This window comes from Nerophis ophidion, linkage group LG27 (genome assembly GCF_033978795.1).
Source record: "Nerophis ophidion isolate RoL-2023_Sa linkage group LG27, RoL_Noph_v1.0, whole genome shotgun sequence".
Taxonomy (NCBI): Eukaryota; Metazoa; Chordata; class Actinopteri; order Syngnathiformes; family Syngnathidae; genus Nerophis; species Nerophis ophidion.
The window spans coordinates 11,011,843-11,025,422 of record NC_084637.1 but is presented as its reverse complement, the minus strand read 5'-3'; the positions used below and the strand labels follow the sequence as shown (position 1 = coordinate 11,025,422).

The window sequence follows — 13,580 nt, the reverse complement described above, 5'->3', positions numbered from 1 at the left end:
CAGGAGCAAGGGTGAAGTGTCTTGCTCAGGACACAACGGACGTGACGAGGTTGGTACTAGGTGGAGATTGAACCAGGGACCCTCGGGTTGCACACGGCCACTCTACCACTGCGCCACGCCGAAGTAGAGTTTTAACTTGCACTTACAGATGTAGCGTTCAACCTTAGTTAATGACAGTGGTGTTCTAAAGTGTTCCTGAGGACATGTGGTGATATCCTTTACACACTGATGTCAATTTTTGATGCAGTACCGCCCGAGGGATCAAATGTCACAGGCATTCAATGTTGGTTTTCAGCCTTGCTGCTTACGTGCAGTGATTTCTCCGGATTCTTTGAACCTTTTGATGATATTACGGACTGTTGACGGTGAAATCCCTAAATTCCTTGAGGAATGTTGTTCTTAAACGCATTTACTCACAAAGTGGTGACTCTTGCCTCATCCTTGTATGTGAATGACTGAGCGGCTTCTATACCCAATCATGATAGTCACCTGTTCCCAATTAGCCTGTTCACCTGTGGTCTGTTCCAAATAAGTGATGAGCATTCCTCAACTTTCTCAGTTTTTTTTGCCACTTGTGCCAGCCTTTTTGAAACCTGTTGCAGGTATCAAATTCCAAATGAGCAAATATTTGCAAAAAATAACGTTTTCTAGTTTGAACATTAATTACCTTTTCATTGCAGTCAATTCAATTGAAAATATTTTCCAAATCATTGTATTTTGTTTTTATTTACGATTGACACAGCGTGCCAACTTTCTTGGTTTTGGGGTTTGTACACAAAAACAGGTACCTCTAGGTAAGAAAAGTTGGTTTTGCATAATACCTCCCCATTAAATCTAGGGTGCATGCCAAGGGAAGGTAATAAAAGGAGTGGATTTTCTGGTCAGTCTGAGGTGGATCTTTGTCTTTTACAAATAGCAGACTCTCCTAATTGGTCTTCCAAAATCTCCCCAGCACAGATTGTGAGATGCCAATATGCGAGCAAGAATGCCCCGGATGAGTGTCCTCTCTGTTGAGGGGCATCGTCCGTGAGGAATGGAATGTGACACTGGTGTCAGGCCGCGTTTGAGTGGCTGCCCGCGAGGCGGCCCATGATGGAGCTCCGCTAGAGGGGCGTCATGCACTGGAACCATTCCTGCAAAGAAATGTTGCCGGTGCCAGATAAACGGAGGTCTCCTGAGGAAGGGGCTCCCGGAGAACAAATGACCTTAAAGAATCCCTCGATTAACGCAAGCGTGTCATTTTCACAGCTGTTTAAGCACATCTGTACTGCAGATGGGATCTGTTGCAATCCACTAAAGGGACCTTTTCCAAGATTGTGCAAGGACAACCACCCCTAAACAATTGTTCCTACCATGTTGTCTATAATAAACGTGACTAGTAAGCCTTTTTTCGCGACGAAAACAAAAGCAGGAGAGCACCAAGACGAGCACTCTGAGAGTCTTATGCAGGTCAGTAGGTCGTGCGCTTCCTCCGACGTATGGGAATTGGATTATGTCCCTGCTTGCAGCCTTAATCGTGGAAAACACTGGCCTGCCAGCTCCCATTAGACACCTGTAGTGCAAGGAGCATGGCAGGACAGTGAGGGGGAAGGGGGCATCATCCTGAGCTATTCAACACCTCCGACTATGGAACAGAGCTAGAATGCGTGAACATAGGGCTGGGCGATATGGCCTTTTATTAATATCTCGATATTTGTAGGCCATGTCACGATGCACGATAAATATCTCGATATTTTGCATTAGCCTTGAATGAACACTTGATGCATACAGTGGGGCAAAAAGGTATATAGTCAGCCAACGATTGTGCAAGTTCTCCCACTTAAAATGATGACAGAGGTCTGTAATTTTCATCATAGGTACACTTCAACTGTGAGAGACAGAATGTGGGAAAAAAATCCAGGAATTCACATTGTAGGAATTTAAAATATTTTTTTTGTAAATTATGGTGGAAAATAAGTATTTGGTCAACCGTTCAAAGCTCTCACTGATGGAAGGAGGTTTTGGCTCAAAATCTCACGATACATGGCCCCATTCATTCTTTCCTAAACACGGATCAATCGTCCTGTCCCCTTAGCAGAAAAAAAGCCCCAAAGCATGACGTTTACACCCCCATGCTTCACAGTAGGTATGGTGTTCTTGGGATGCAACTCAGTATTCTTCTTCCTCCAAAGACAACGAGTTGAATTTATACCACAATGGATACATGGATGATACAGCAGAGGATTGGGAGAATGTCATGTGGTCAGATGAAACCAGAAGAGAACTTTTTGGTAAAATTACAGACCTCGGTCATCATTTTAAGTGGGAGAACTTGCACAATCGGTGGCTGACTTTTTTGCCCCACTGTATATCTCGATATATTGCCTCAGCCTTGAATTAACACTTAATGCATATAATCACACCAGTATGATTATATGTGTCTACATTAAAATATTCTTGTTCATACTGCATTAATATATGCAGAGAGGGAAATCAGTACTAAATAAATTTACCAAAAGTGTATTTATTAAACAGTTATTAAGCAGTGGCACAAACATTCATGTAATTTCAAAAGAAAGTGCAAGATTGTCAGACATTTTCAAACAAGCTATTAATGCACTTTTGTGCATGATGTCACTAAGATGACACATCAAAACAACACTAAATTAAAGGCCTACTGAAATGAGATTTTCTTATTTAAACGGGGATAGCAGGTGCATTCTATGTGTCATACTTGATCATTTTGCGATATTGCCATATTTTTGCTGAAGGGATTTAGTAGAGAACATCGACGATAAAGTTCGCAACTTTTGGTCGCTAATAAAAAAAGCTTTGCCTGTACCGGAAGTAGCAGACGATGTGCGTGTGACGTCACGGGTTGTAGAGCTCCTCACAAACTCACATTGTTCATAATCATGGCCACCAGCAGCGAGAGCGATTCGGACCGAGAAAGCGACGATTTCCCCATTAATTTGAGCGAGGATGAAAGATTCGTGGATGAGGATAGTGAGAGTGAAGGACTAGAGGGGGGAAAAAAAGGCGAGGCCAGTGAGAGCGATTTAGATGTTATTAGATACATTTACTAGGATAATTCTGGGAAATCCCTTATCTGCTTATTGTGTTACTCGTGTTTTAGTGAAATGATATGGTACCTGAAAGTCGGAGGGGTGTGGCGACCGCCAGTGTCTCCGGTGGTAGGAGATAAGAGAGTCCGCAGTTGCAGGAGGACGCAAGCTATCCGCTATTGACTACGGTAAGAGCCGACTTATTAGCACAATTTTCTCACGTGGTCGGGAACCATGTTTGCTTGACCGCTCTGTTCCATAGTAAAGCTTCACCTTCGGGAATGTAAACAAGGAAACACCGGCTGTGTTTGTGTTGTTAAAGGCACCTGCAATACAGCGCTTCCCACCTACATCTTTCTTCTTTGACTTCTCCATTATTTATTGAACAAATTGCAAAAGATTCAGAAAGACAGACGTCCACAATACTATGTAATTATGCGATTAAAGCAGACTACTAATAGCTTGGATCTGGCTGGAAAAAAATGTCCGAGACGTCACGCGCACGCATCATCATACCGACGTTTTCAACAGGATACTTGGCGCGAAATTTAAAATTGCAATTTAGTAAACTAAAAAGGCCGTATTGGCATGTGTTGCAATGGTAATATTTCACCATTGATGTATAAACTCAGACTGCGTGGTCGGTAGTAGTGGGTTTCAGAAGGCCTTTAAGTCCTCTTTTTGTACAGAACGCCACTACAATAGTTTAAAACAAATAAAGTGCACTTTTGTGCATGATGTCACAAGATATTTCTAAACTGTCAAATAAAAATTAGCTGCATATTAGGAAATCAAATAGTGTATGTCCTTCGCTATGTGGTAAGTTACTGCGGACGTTATCTCCTTCTGTTTTTGACTATTTGTTTGATACGGTGTTGATGTGGAAATCGAAGACGTCAGGCTCAACTGGGTCAGTGCTGGTTGCTTCGGCATTTTGTTGGGTGTGGCACCGGCCGAAGATGTTGACATGCGGAGTTTCAAGCATTCATTCTCTAGCGGGTGATTTTTCAAATGATGCTACAAATTAGTAGTGCCGCTACTTTTTCCGCATACTTAACATATTACGGTTGTCTGTTCAACATCTTCCCTCTTGAAGCCAAACCACCGCCAGACAATGAACCCCGTGCTGTTTTTCTTGGGAATTAATTCTGTTACCAGATTCGCACCTTCTCTCTCTCGCATTACCACTCGCACCACTTGCCACAGCTAACGTTACCCATTCCGAAACCTCTCTGCTCGGCGAGGGGGTATGACGTTGCACGCGCGACAGTATGTGACGTATGTAAGAAGGTTCGCTTGTTTTATATATCTGTGAGAAGGAGAGACAAGAAAGAGTGAGGAGAGCCTGTAGATCAGGGGTCACCAACCCGGTGCCAGCGGGTACCAGGTAGCCCGTAAGAACCAGATGAGTCGCCCGCTGGCCTGTTCTAAAAATAGCTCAAATAGCAGCACTTACCAGTGAGCTGCCTCTATTTTTTAAATTGTATTTATTTACCCGCAAGCTGGTCACGCTTTGCTTTTCTTGACTTTTTTAATTCTAAGAGAGACAAAACTCAAATTGAATTTGAAAATCCAAGAAAATATTTTAAAGACTTGGTCTCCACGTGTCTAAATAAATTCATTTATTTTTTACTTTGCTTCTTATAACTTTCAGAAAGACAATTTTAAAGAAAAAATACAACCTTAAAAATTATTTTAGAATTTTTAAACACCTTTTTACCTTTTAAATTCCTTCCTCTTCTTTCCTGACAATTTAAATCAATGTTCAAGTAAATGTATTTTTTTTATTGTAAAGAATAATAAATACATTTTAATTCTTCATTTTAGCTTGTTTTTTCGACAAAGAATATTTGTGAAATATTTCTTCAAACTTATTTAGATTAAAATTCAAAATAAATATTCTGGCAAGTCTACAAAATCTGTAGAATCAAATTTAAATCTTATTTCAAAGTATTTTGAATTTCTTTTAAAATTTTTGCTCTGGAAAATCTAGAAGAAATAATGATTTTTCTTAGTTAGAAATCCGCGGACCGGTCAACGCTTAATAATTTGTCCCGCGGCCCGGGTGGGGGGGTCCTTTTTTTTTTTTTTTTTTTCTTTGTCATGAAAAAGGGACGTTTTTGTCATGAAAAAGGGAGGTTTTTGTGGTGGGTGCACTAATTGTAAGTGTATATTGTGTTTTTTATGTTGATTTAATTAAGAAAATATATATATATATGTATATATTATTAGTTTTTTTAAATAGAAATTAATAAAAAATTAATTCTGCGGCCCGGTACCAATCGGGCCACGACCATCCATCCATCCATCCATTTCTACCGCTTATTCCCTTTTGGGGTCGCGGGGGGCGCTGGCGCCTATCTCAGCTACAACCGGGCGGAAGGCGGGGTACACCCTGGACAAGTCGCCACCTCATCGCAGGGCCAACACAGATAGACAGACAACATTCACACTCACATTCACACACTAGGGCCAATTTAGTGTTGCCAATCAACCTATCCCCAGGTGCATGTCTTTGGAAGTGGGAGGAAGCCGGAGTACCCGGAGGGAACCCACGCATTCACGGGGAGAACATGCAAACAGAAAGATCCCAAGCCTGGATTTGAACTCAAGACTGCAGGAACTTCGTACTGTGAGGCAGACGCACTAACCCTTTTGCCACCGTGAAGTCCACTGATCAAAAATATATGTTTATTGTGAGAAGTCATTAAGATGATCAGTGTTTCCACAAAGATAAATATTATTAATTATTAATACTAACATAGAGTTAAAGGTAAATTGAGCAAATTGGCTATTTCGGTCAATTTATTTAAGCGTGTATCAAACTGGTAGCCCTTCGCATTAATCAATACCCAAGAAGTAGCTCTTGGTTTCAAAAAGGTTGGTGACCCCTGCTGTAGTGTAATGCCCGCAGCTAAAAGCAACTGCATGAGAACGTATACTCGAATACTCACAAACTAGTCATTTTGTACATCGCAAAGAGACAAACCCACGATATATCGAGAATCTTCGATATATCGCCCAGCCCTAGCGTGAACCCACCACTAGATGTTCGGCACCACGCCTTGAAAAAAAACTAACCACCGGGGCAAATAAGCACAGACAGCATGTCAATCAACGACAGATCCTTGGTCTTTGGTTCAAATGACACGCAGCTGCCAACGTTTACTTCCATGGCACACGATTTGGCAATTTTGATAGTTGGATAACGCAGAAACTAAAAGAAATGTTGCATTTTTCTTTTTCTCTTATGTCCCCCCCTCCCTTGTGGAGGGGGTCCGGTCCGATGACCATGGATGACGTACTGGCTGTCCAGAGTCGAGACCCAGGATGGACCGCTCGCCTGTGTATGGGTTGGGGACATCTCTACGCTGCTGATCCGCCTTCGCTTGAGATGGTTTCCTGTGGACGGGACTCTCGCTGCTGTCTTGGATCCGCTTTGAACTGAACTCTCGCGACTGTGTTGGAACCACTATGGATTGAACTTTCACAGTATCATGTTAGACCCGCTCGACATCCATTGCTTTCGGTCCCCTGGGGGGGGGGGGTCGCCCACATTTGAGGTCCTCTCCAAGGTTTCTCATAGTCATCATTGTCACTGGCGTCCCACTGGTCGTGAATTCTCCCTGCCCACTGGGTGTGAGTTTTCCTTGCCCTTATGGGGTTCTTCCGAGGATGTCGTAGTCGTAATGGTTTGTACAGTCCTTTGAGACATTTGTGATTTAGGGCTATATAAATAAACATTGATTGATTGATTGTATTCAAACAAGCTGAGATTCTTGTAGCAAATCACACATAAAAGTTGCTTTATGAAGCGGCGCTTTCCATCATTTTCAGCAGACTGCATTGCAAAAATGATGAACCCACCCACTTCCTCTCCAGCAACATCCATCCAGGAATGGGGCTATATATTAAAAGAAAAGCTACCATGCTAACGATTGCGCTGCGGACGGTTAAAAAAATTAGCTAAGGCCCACACTTACTCCTTTATTTATTATTTAAGTTACTTAATAAGTTATATACAACCTATCTCTAAGATGTGGTACAAGCATTAATGCTTTATTTTCAAATACCCCTTTATGGTGTTAATTTGTTCAAAAACCTGCCATCAGCTGGTAATTGAGGACATTATCGCAACCGACCCAAGTGATTAGACATAACCCAATCAGCTCCTGAAGGCGACGACCTCAATGCTGGCAGACAGGCAACAGCTCGTCTTTAAGTGGGCGTAACACATATGGGACAAGGAGTTAATGCTTCCGGGCCGTCGCATGCATGCAAGCCATAAGTGCGATCATATCTCATGTCATCTGTTCTCGGTTGTAAATCCCACCCTGACTACAGCTGCAAAACAGTAAGGCCAACATCCTGTTCTTCACTGCATGCATATCTCACAATGTGGACATACAATGACATCAGCAATTATTATTATTATTTTTTTTTTAAACAGACTGCTCACAAATGACCACAGTGATGAGACGTGTTCACGGTGCAAGGATGACAACAACAACAAAAATGTTACAAAAAAATCTGGCTTCACCCTAGCAATAAATGGTGCTTACCAGAAATATTAAAACACATTAGACACATTAAAGGAAGTAGGTATTAGAATAGAATAGAAATGGACATTTAGAGATGTCGGATAATATCGGGCCACCGACATTATCGGCCGATAAATGCCTTAAAATTTAATATTGGAAATGATTGTTATCAAAAAGTTAAATGTATGACTTTTCGAGTGCTACAGAGCGAATAAACCTTAAAGGCACTGCCTTTGCGTGCCGGCCCAATCATATAATACTTACGCCTTTTCACACACACACACACACACACACACACACACACACACACACACACACACACACAACGGCCATACAGGTCACACTGAGGGTGGCCGTAGAAACAACTTTAACACTGTTACAAATATGCGCCACACTGTGAACTCACACCAAACAAGAATGCTAAACACATTTCGGGAGAACATCCGCACCGTAGCACAACATAAACAAAACAGTATAAATGCCCAGACCCCCTTCCAGCACTAACTCTTCCGGCACGCTACAATATAAACCCCCACCACCCCCGCCCACCTCACCCTCCCCATGCTCTCTTAGGTAGAGCATGTCCCAAATTCCAAGCTGCTGTTTTGAGGCATGTTAAACAAAAATAACGTACTTTGCGACTTCAATGATAAATATGGCAGTGCCATGTTGGCATTTTTGTCCATAACTTGAGCTGATTAATTTTGGAAAACCTTGTTACATTGTTTAATACATCCAGCGGGGCATCACAACCAAATTAGGCATATTAATGTGTTAATTCCACGACTGTATATATTGGTATCGGTTGATTGTCATGTCATGTACGGATGTACCTAATGGACGCCGTCTGCTGCTCCACACACAGTAAGTCTTTGCTGTAGTCCAGCATTCTGTTTTTTTGTTTACTTTGTAGCCAGTTCAGTTTTAATTATGTTTATGCAAAGTCAATGCCTTTTCTTAGCGGCACTCGCCTTTTGTGTATTTTTGGTTTAAGCATTAGATACCTTTTTACCTGCTGTAATCAAGAGTTGGACAATATCGGGATATCGGCAAAAAAGCCATTATCGGAGATCTCTCATTTTTAATCCATCCAACTGTTTTCTACCGCACCTGTTCAAGAAGTTGCATTAAATGGTAAGAAGCGTTGTATTTATTATTGGTTAGCTTCAGAACAACAATGTTTTTAAAAATAATAAGAGACTTGTTATACCGAATTTTTCTGACTATAAGTCGCAGTTTTATTTTCATAGTATATATATACTCCGGAGCGACTTATGTGTGAAATTATTAACACATTACCATAAAATATCAAATAGTATTATTTATCTCATTCGCGGAAGAGACCAAGAAAATGTCAGCAATCGTCACACACACGTCAACCAATAAGAATTCGGCGGGGGACGGTCATGGCAGAAGTGCATTGTGGGTCATGGGATGCTAACTGCTATATGCTATATGCTACTGCCGTAGCTATTAAAATGGATCATTTCATTGTTGGCGGTAACTTATAAAAACTGAGAAGGGCTGAATAAAAATGGCACCGAAAAGGAAATCATGTACTGCAGATTACAAGCTGGACGTAGTGAAATATGCAGCAGAAGACGACAAAAGGAAGCGGCGCATACCTTTGGAGTTGGCAGAGTTGTTTAGAAGCGACTTCGAGGAAGAAGATTTAATCGGATTTATCGATTAGGAGTGACGGATTGTTTGGTAAACATATAAATGTTCTATATGTTATAGTTATTTGAATGACTCTTACCATAATATGTTACGTTAACATACCAGGCACCTTCTCAGTTGGTTTATGCCAGTGTTTTTCAACCACTGTGCCGCGGCACACTAGTGTTCCGTGAGATACAGTCTGGTGTGCCGTGGGAGATTATAAAATTTCACCTAATTGGGTTGCACACCAGTAATTATCATTCGAAATTCATGTGCCGTTGTTGAGTGTCTGTACAGCGCAAGTAGCTAATTGCTTTGTAGGTGTGAATGTGAGTGAGAATGTTGTTTGTCTATCTGTGTCGGCCCTGCGATGAGGTAGCGACTTGTCCAGGGTGTACCCCGCCTTCCGCCCGATTGTAGCTGAGATAGGCGCCAGCGCCCCCCGCGACCCCAAAAGGCAATAAGCAGTAGAAAATGGATGGATGTATGGATGTCGGGAACAGGTCGTACTAGACGACGATGGTTTGTCATGATCAAAACACGCAGACGACAGCGGGAGGCAGTGTGCAGGTAAAAAGGTATCTAATGCTTAAACCAAAAATAAACAAAAAGGCGAGTGCCGCTAAGAAAAGGCATTGACGCTTAGGCATGGCTATGCATAAACATAATTAAAACTGAACTGGCTACAAAGTAAACAAAAAAACAGAATGCTGGACTACAGCAAAGACTTACTGTGTGTGGAGCAGCAGACGGCGTCCATAAAGTACATCCGTACATGACATGACAATCAACAATGTCCCCACAAAGAAGGATGGATAAAGAAGTGTCCGGACAACTTAGATAGTCTCAATTGCAAAAACAAAGCAGGGCTAGGGAATAGCGCTCAAGGAAGACATGAAATACCAACAAAACAGGGGAAAAAACACCAAAATAGGAGTGTAAGACAAGGACTGAAACAGCAAAAAAGTGCAAATAAGTCAGGGAGTGATGTGACAGGTGGTGAATGTACACCTACTTTGAGACAAGAGCTATAGTGATGCATGCTTGCTCATATTCAACAATTGCCAGGACACATTCTTTTTGTCAATGTCGGCTGCTGAGTTTCGGTTTTTAAAGATTTCTGCTGGTGGTGTGCCTTGGGATTTTTTCAATGAAAACAATGTGCCTTGGCTCAAAAAAGGTTGAAAAACACTGATTTATGCGTCATATAACGTACTATTCTTTATTTTTTTTAAATTGCCTTTCAAATGTCTATTCTTGGTGTTGGATTTTATTAAATAAATTTCCCCCAAAAATGCGACTTATACTCCGGTGCCACGTATATATGTTTTTTTTCCTTCTTTAGTATGCATTATCGGCCGGTGCGATTTATACTCGGGAGCGACTTATAATCCGAAAAATACGGTACTTTAAAAATGTTGGCTTTACTTAGAAATGCACGCATTTAGATGCATCCATCCATCTTCTTCCGCTTATCCGAGGTCGGGTCGCGGGGGCAACAGCCTAAGCAGGGAAACCCAGACTTCCCTCTCCCCAGCCACTTCGTCTAGCTCTTTGTTAAGTGTTAAAAATATATTATATGGCTCTCACGGAAATACATTTTAAAATATTTGGCTTTCATGCCTCTCTCAGCCAAAAAGGTTCCCGACCCCTGGATTAAAAAATAAAATATTTTTTTTTACATTTGTTTTGAAAATTAAACATTCTCCTCTGTTTCACTCTCCCTTGTGGAGGGGGTCCGGTCCGACGGCCATAGATGAAGTACTGGCTGTCCAGAGTCGGGACCCAGGATGGACCGCTCGCCTGAGTATCGGTTGGGGACATCTCTTCGCTGCTGATCCGCCTCCGCTTGGGATGGTTTCCTATTGGCTCCACTGTGAACGGGACTCTTGCTGCTGTGTTGGATCCACTTTGGACTGGACTCTCGCGGCTGTGTTGGATCCACTATAGATTGAACTTCCACAGTATCATGTTAGACCCGCTTGACATCCATTGCTTTCGGTCCCCTAGGGGGAAAGGGGTTGCCCACATATGGGGTCCTCTCCAAGGTTTCTTATAGTCATCATTGTCACCTAAGTCTCACTGGGTGTGAGTTTTCCTTGCCCTTATGTGGACCCTACCGAGGATGTCGTAATGGTTTGTGTTGTGGCTTGTGCAGCCCTTTGAGACACCGGTGATTAAATAATCATTGATTGATTGATTGATTTTTCATTGTGCAGCCCTCGGTGGAAAAATTTGGACACCCCTGCTATAGGTGACGCAAGGGCAAGTGGATGGCATGTCCACCTGCACATCTCGGCACCATAAAGAGACAAAGTGCAAGTGACAAGTTCAAAATATTGTGCAGTAATTAAAATCCGAGCCCACGGTCCAGCATCCACAGCAGACACCGGTCTCAGCATCCTGCAGGCGTGGACCACACAGAACAAAAGGCTGCCGTTTCTGCTACTGCGCAAAAAGCGCACCGGTACGCAGCAATATACGCCCAACGATGGAAGGAAAAATAAACTGCAATTAAACGCACTGGAATAATTAAATCCTTAATTAAAAGGGAAGTTATAACCCCCCCCCGTTGAGTTAAGTGACACAAATACGCATGTTGCTGCACGTCGCGCTCACACAGGATTAGTGCACACAACGACGCCGCCAATCTGATTTATGACATTTTGCAGAGCTTTTACAAGTCATGTAAAAAAATAATATAGAGTCGGTGGCATTAAGAAGAAATGTTGAGGCTCTTACCTGCAGGTTGAGGAGGCACAAACGTGCTGGTAGAAGAGCTGCTGACAATGAGCGCTGTTGTGGGGAACTCTCACCCCTCCCACCGCGTTCGGCTACCGTAAGTGCGGCACTGGTGGCGCAACGGGATTGCGTGACGGTGAAGGCATGCCGGGGGAGCAAAACTGAAAAACAAACAAACAAAAAAAAAGCGCCATTAAAAAATGTGTTGTAGTGAACATGTACAAAGTTTACACTGACCGTAGTTGACTTGTGCGGAGTGGTGTTTGAGCACTTTGGGTGTGGTTGTTGCTGAGGGAAGATGGAGAAATTGGGGATTAGGATGAGAGACATGTTGTGTATTTTATTATTTAAAAAAAAGGTGCCTGAAATCAATGCCATTTAAGCAATTTCAGCACAATTTATTCCTGCACGTCAAAAGGTGCCGCAACAACGTTTCTGGATGTCACGTCTCCTGTGCTGCTTAACCCTCTGCTGCCATCTGGCGGTAAGAGCTAAAAAATGGCAAATATACCTGAACATGTTTGTTGTGGTCATACACTATATTAAATGATAAATGGGTTGTACTTGTATAGCGCTTTTCTACCTTCAAGGTACTCAAAGCGCTTTGACACTACTTCCACATTTACCCATTCACACACACATTCATACACTGATGGAGGGAGCTGCCATGCAAGGCGCCAACCAGCACCCATCAGGAGCAAGGGTGAAGTGTCTTGCTCAGGACACAACGGACGTGACGAGGTTGGTACTAGGTGGGAATTGAACCAGGGACGCTCGGGTTGCGCACGGCCACTCTCCCCGCTGCGCCACGCCATATTAGTGGTTCTTAACCTTATTGAAGGTACCGAACCCCACTAATTTCATATGTGCATTCACCGAACCCTTTAGTGAAAAAACAAAAACAAAATTCTAATTCATGACAAAGTTATATGATTTTTTTTTTTTTACTGGTGCACAAAATGAACCGTGCATGAACATCACCTTGTTCAAAGAACAAAACCAACACATGAACTCACACCTGCAAATCAGATGGAAAATTAGTGAGAACATTGTTTGGGTTTATCCATAAAACGCAGATAGGGAAAAGTTGTTATTTACATGATGAGTTGGGTGTGTCTTGACCTCCGCGGTGGAGGCTCCGCAGAACCCCTGAGGCAGACTCACCGAACCCCTTGGGTTCGATCGAACCCAGGTTAGGAACCACTGCGCTATATTGACAAAAGTGTTTGGCCACCAGCCTTGACTCACATATGAACTTGAAAGTACCATCCCATTCCTAACCCATTGGGGTTCAACATGATGTCAGTCCACCTTTCGCAGCTTTAACGTTTCTGGGAAAGCTGTCCACAAGGTTGCGGAGTTTGTTCATAGGAATTTTCCACCATTCTTCCAAAAGCACATTGGTGACGTCAAACACTGATGTTGGTTCGAGAAGGCCTGGCTCATAGTCTCTGTTCTAATTCATCTCAAAAGGTAAAACAACTTGCACTGAGCCTAGTCTATAAAATCCGCTACACCTCCCTGATACCGAAGTACATGTCCAACTACTTCCTTAACGTAAATGACCGCCATAACCACAACACCAGGGGGA

General features: G+C 42.6%; 1 protein-coding gene across 1 annotated transcript in view; it reads right to left on the bottom strand.

Annotated features, from left to right (window-relative positions):
- Positions 1-12,277, bottom strand: part of LOC133544544 (microtubule-associated protein 2-like) — a 145,108-nt gene extending 132,831 nt beyond the window's left edge. The window contains exons 1-2 of the mRNA XM_061890001.1: positions 12,227-12,277; positions 11,990-12,150 (exon numbers count right to left, since the gene is read on the bottom strand). The gene's annotated coding sequence lies outside the window, so the exon portion shown is untranslated. The remainder of the gene's footprint in view (positions 1-11,989; positions 12,151-12,226) is intronic.
- Between the last annotated feature and the right edge of the window lie 1,303 nt (positions 12,278-13,580).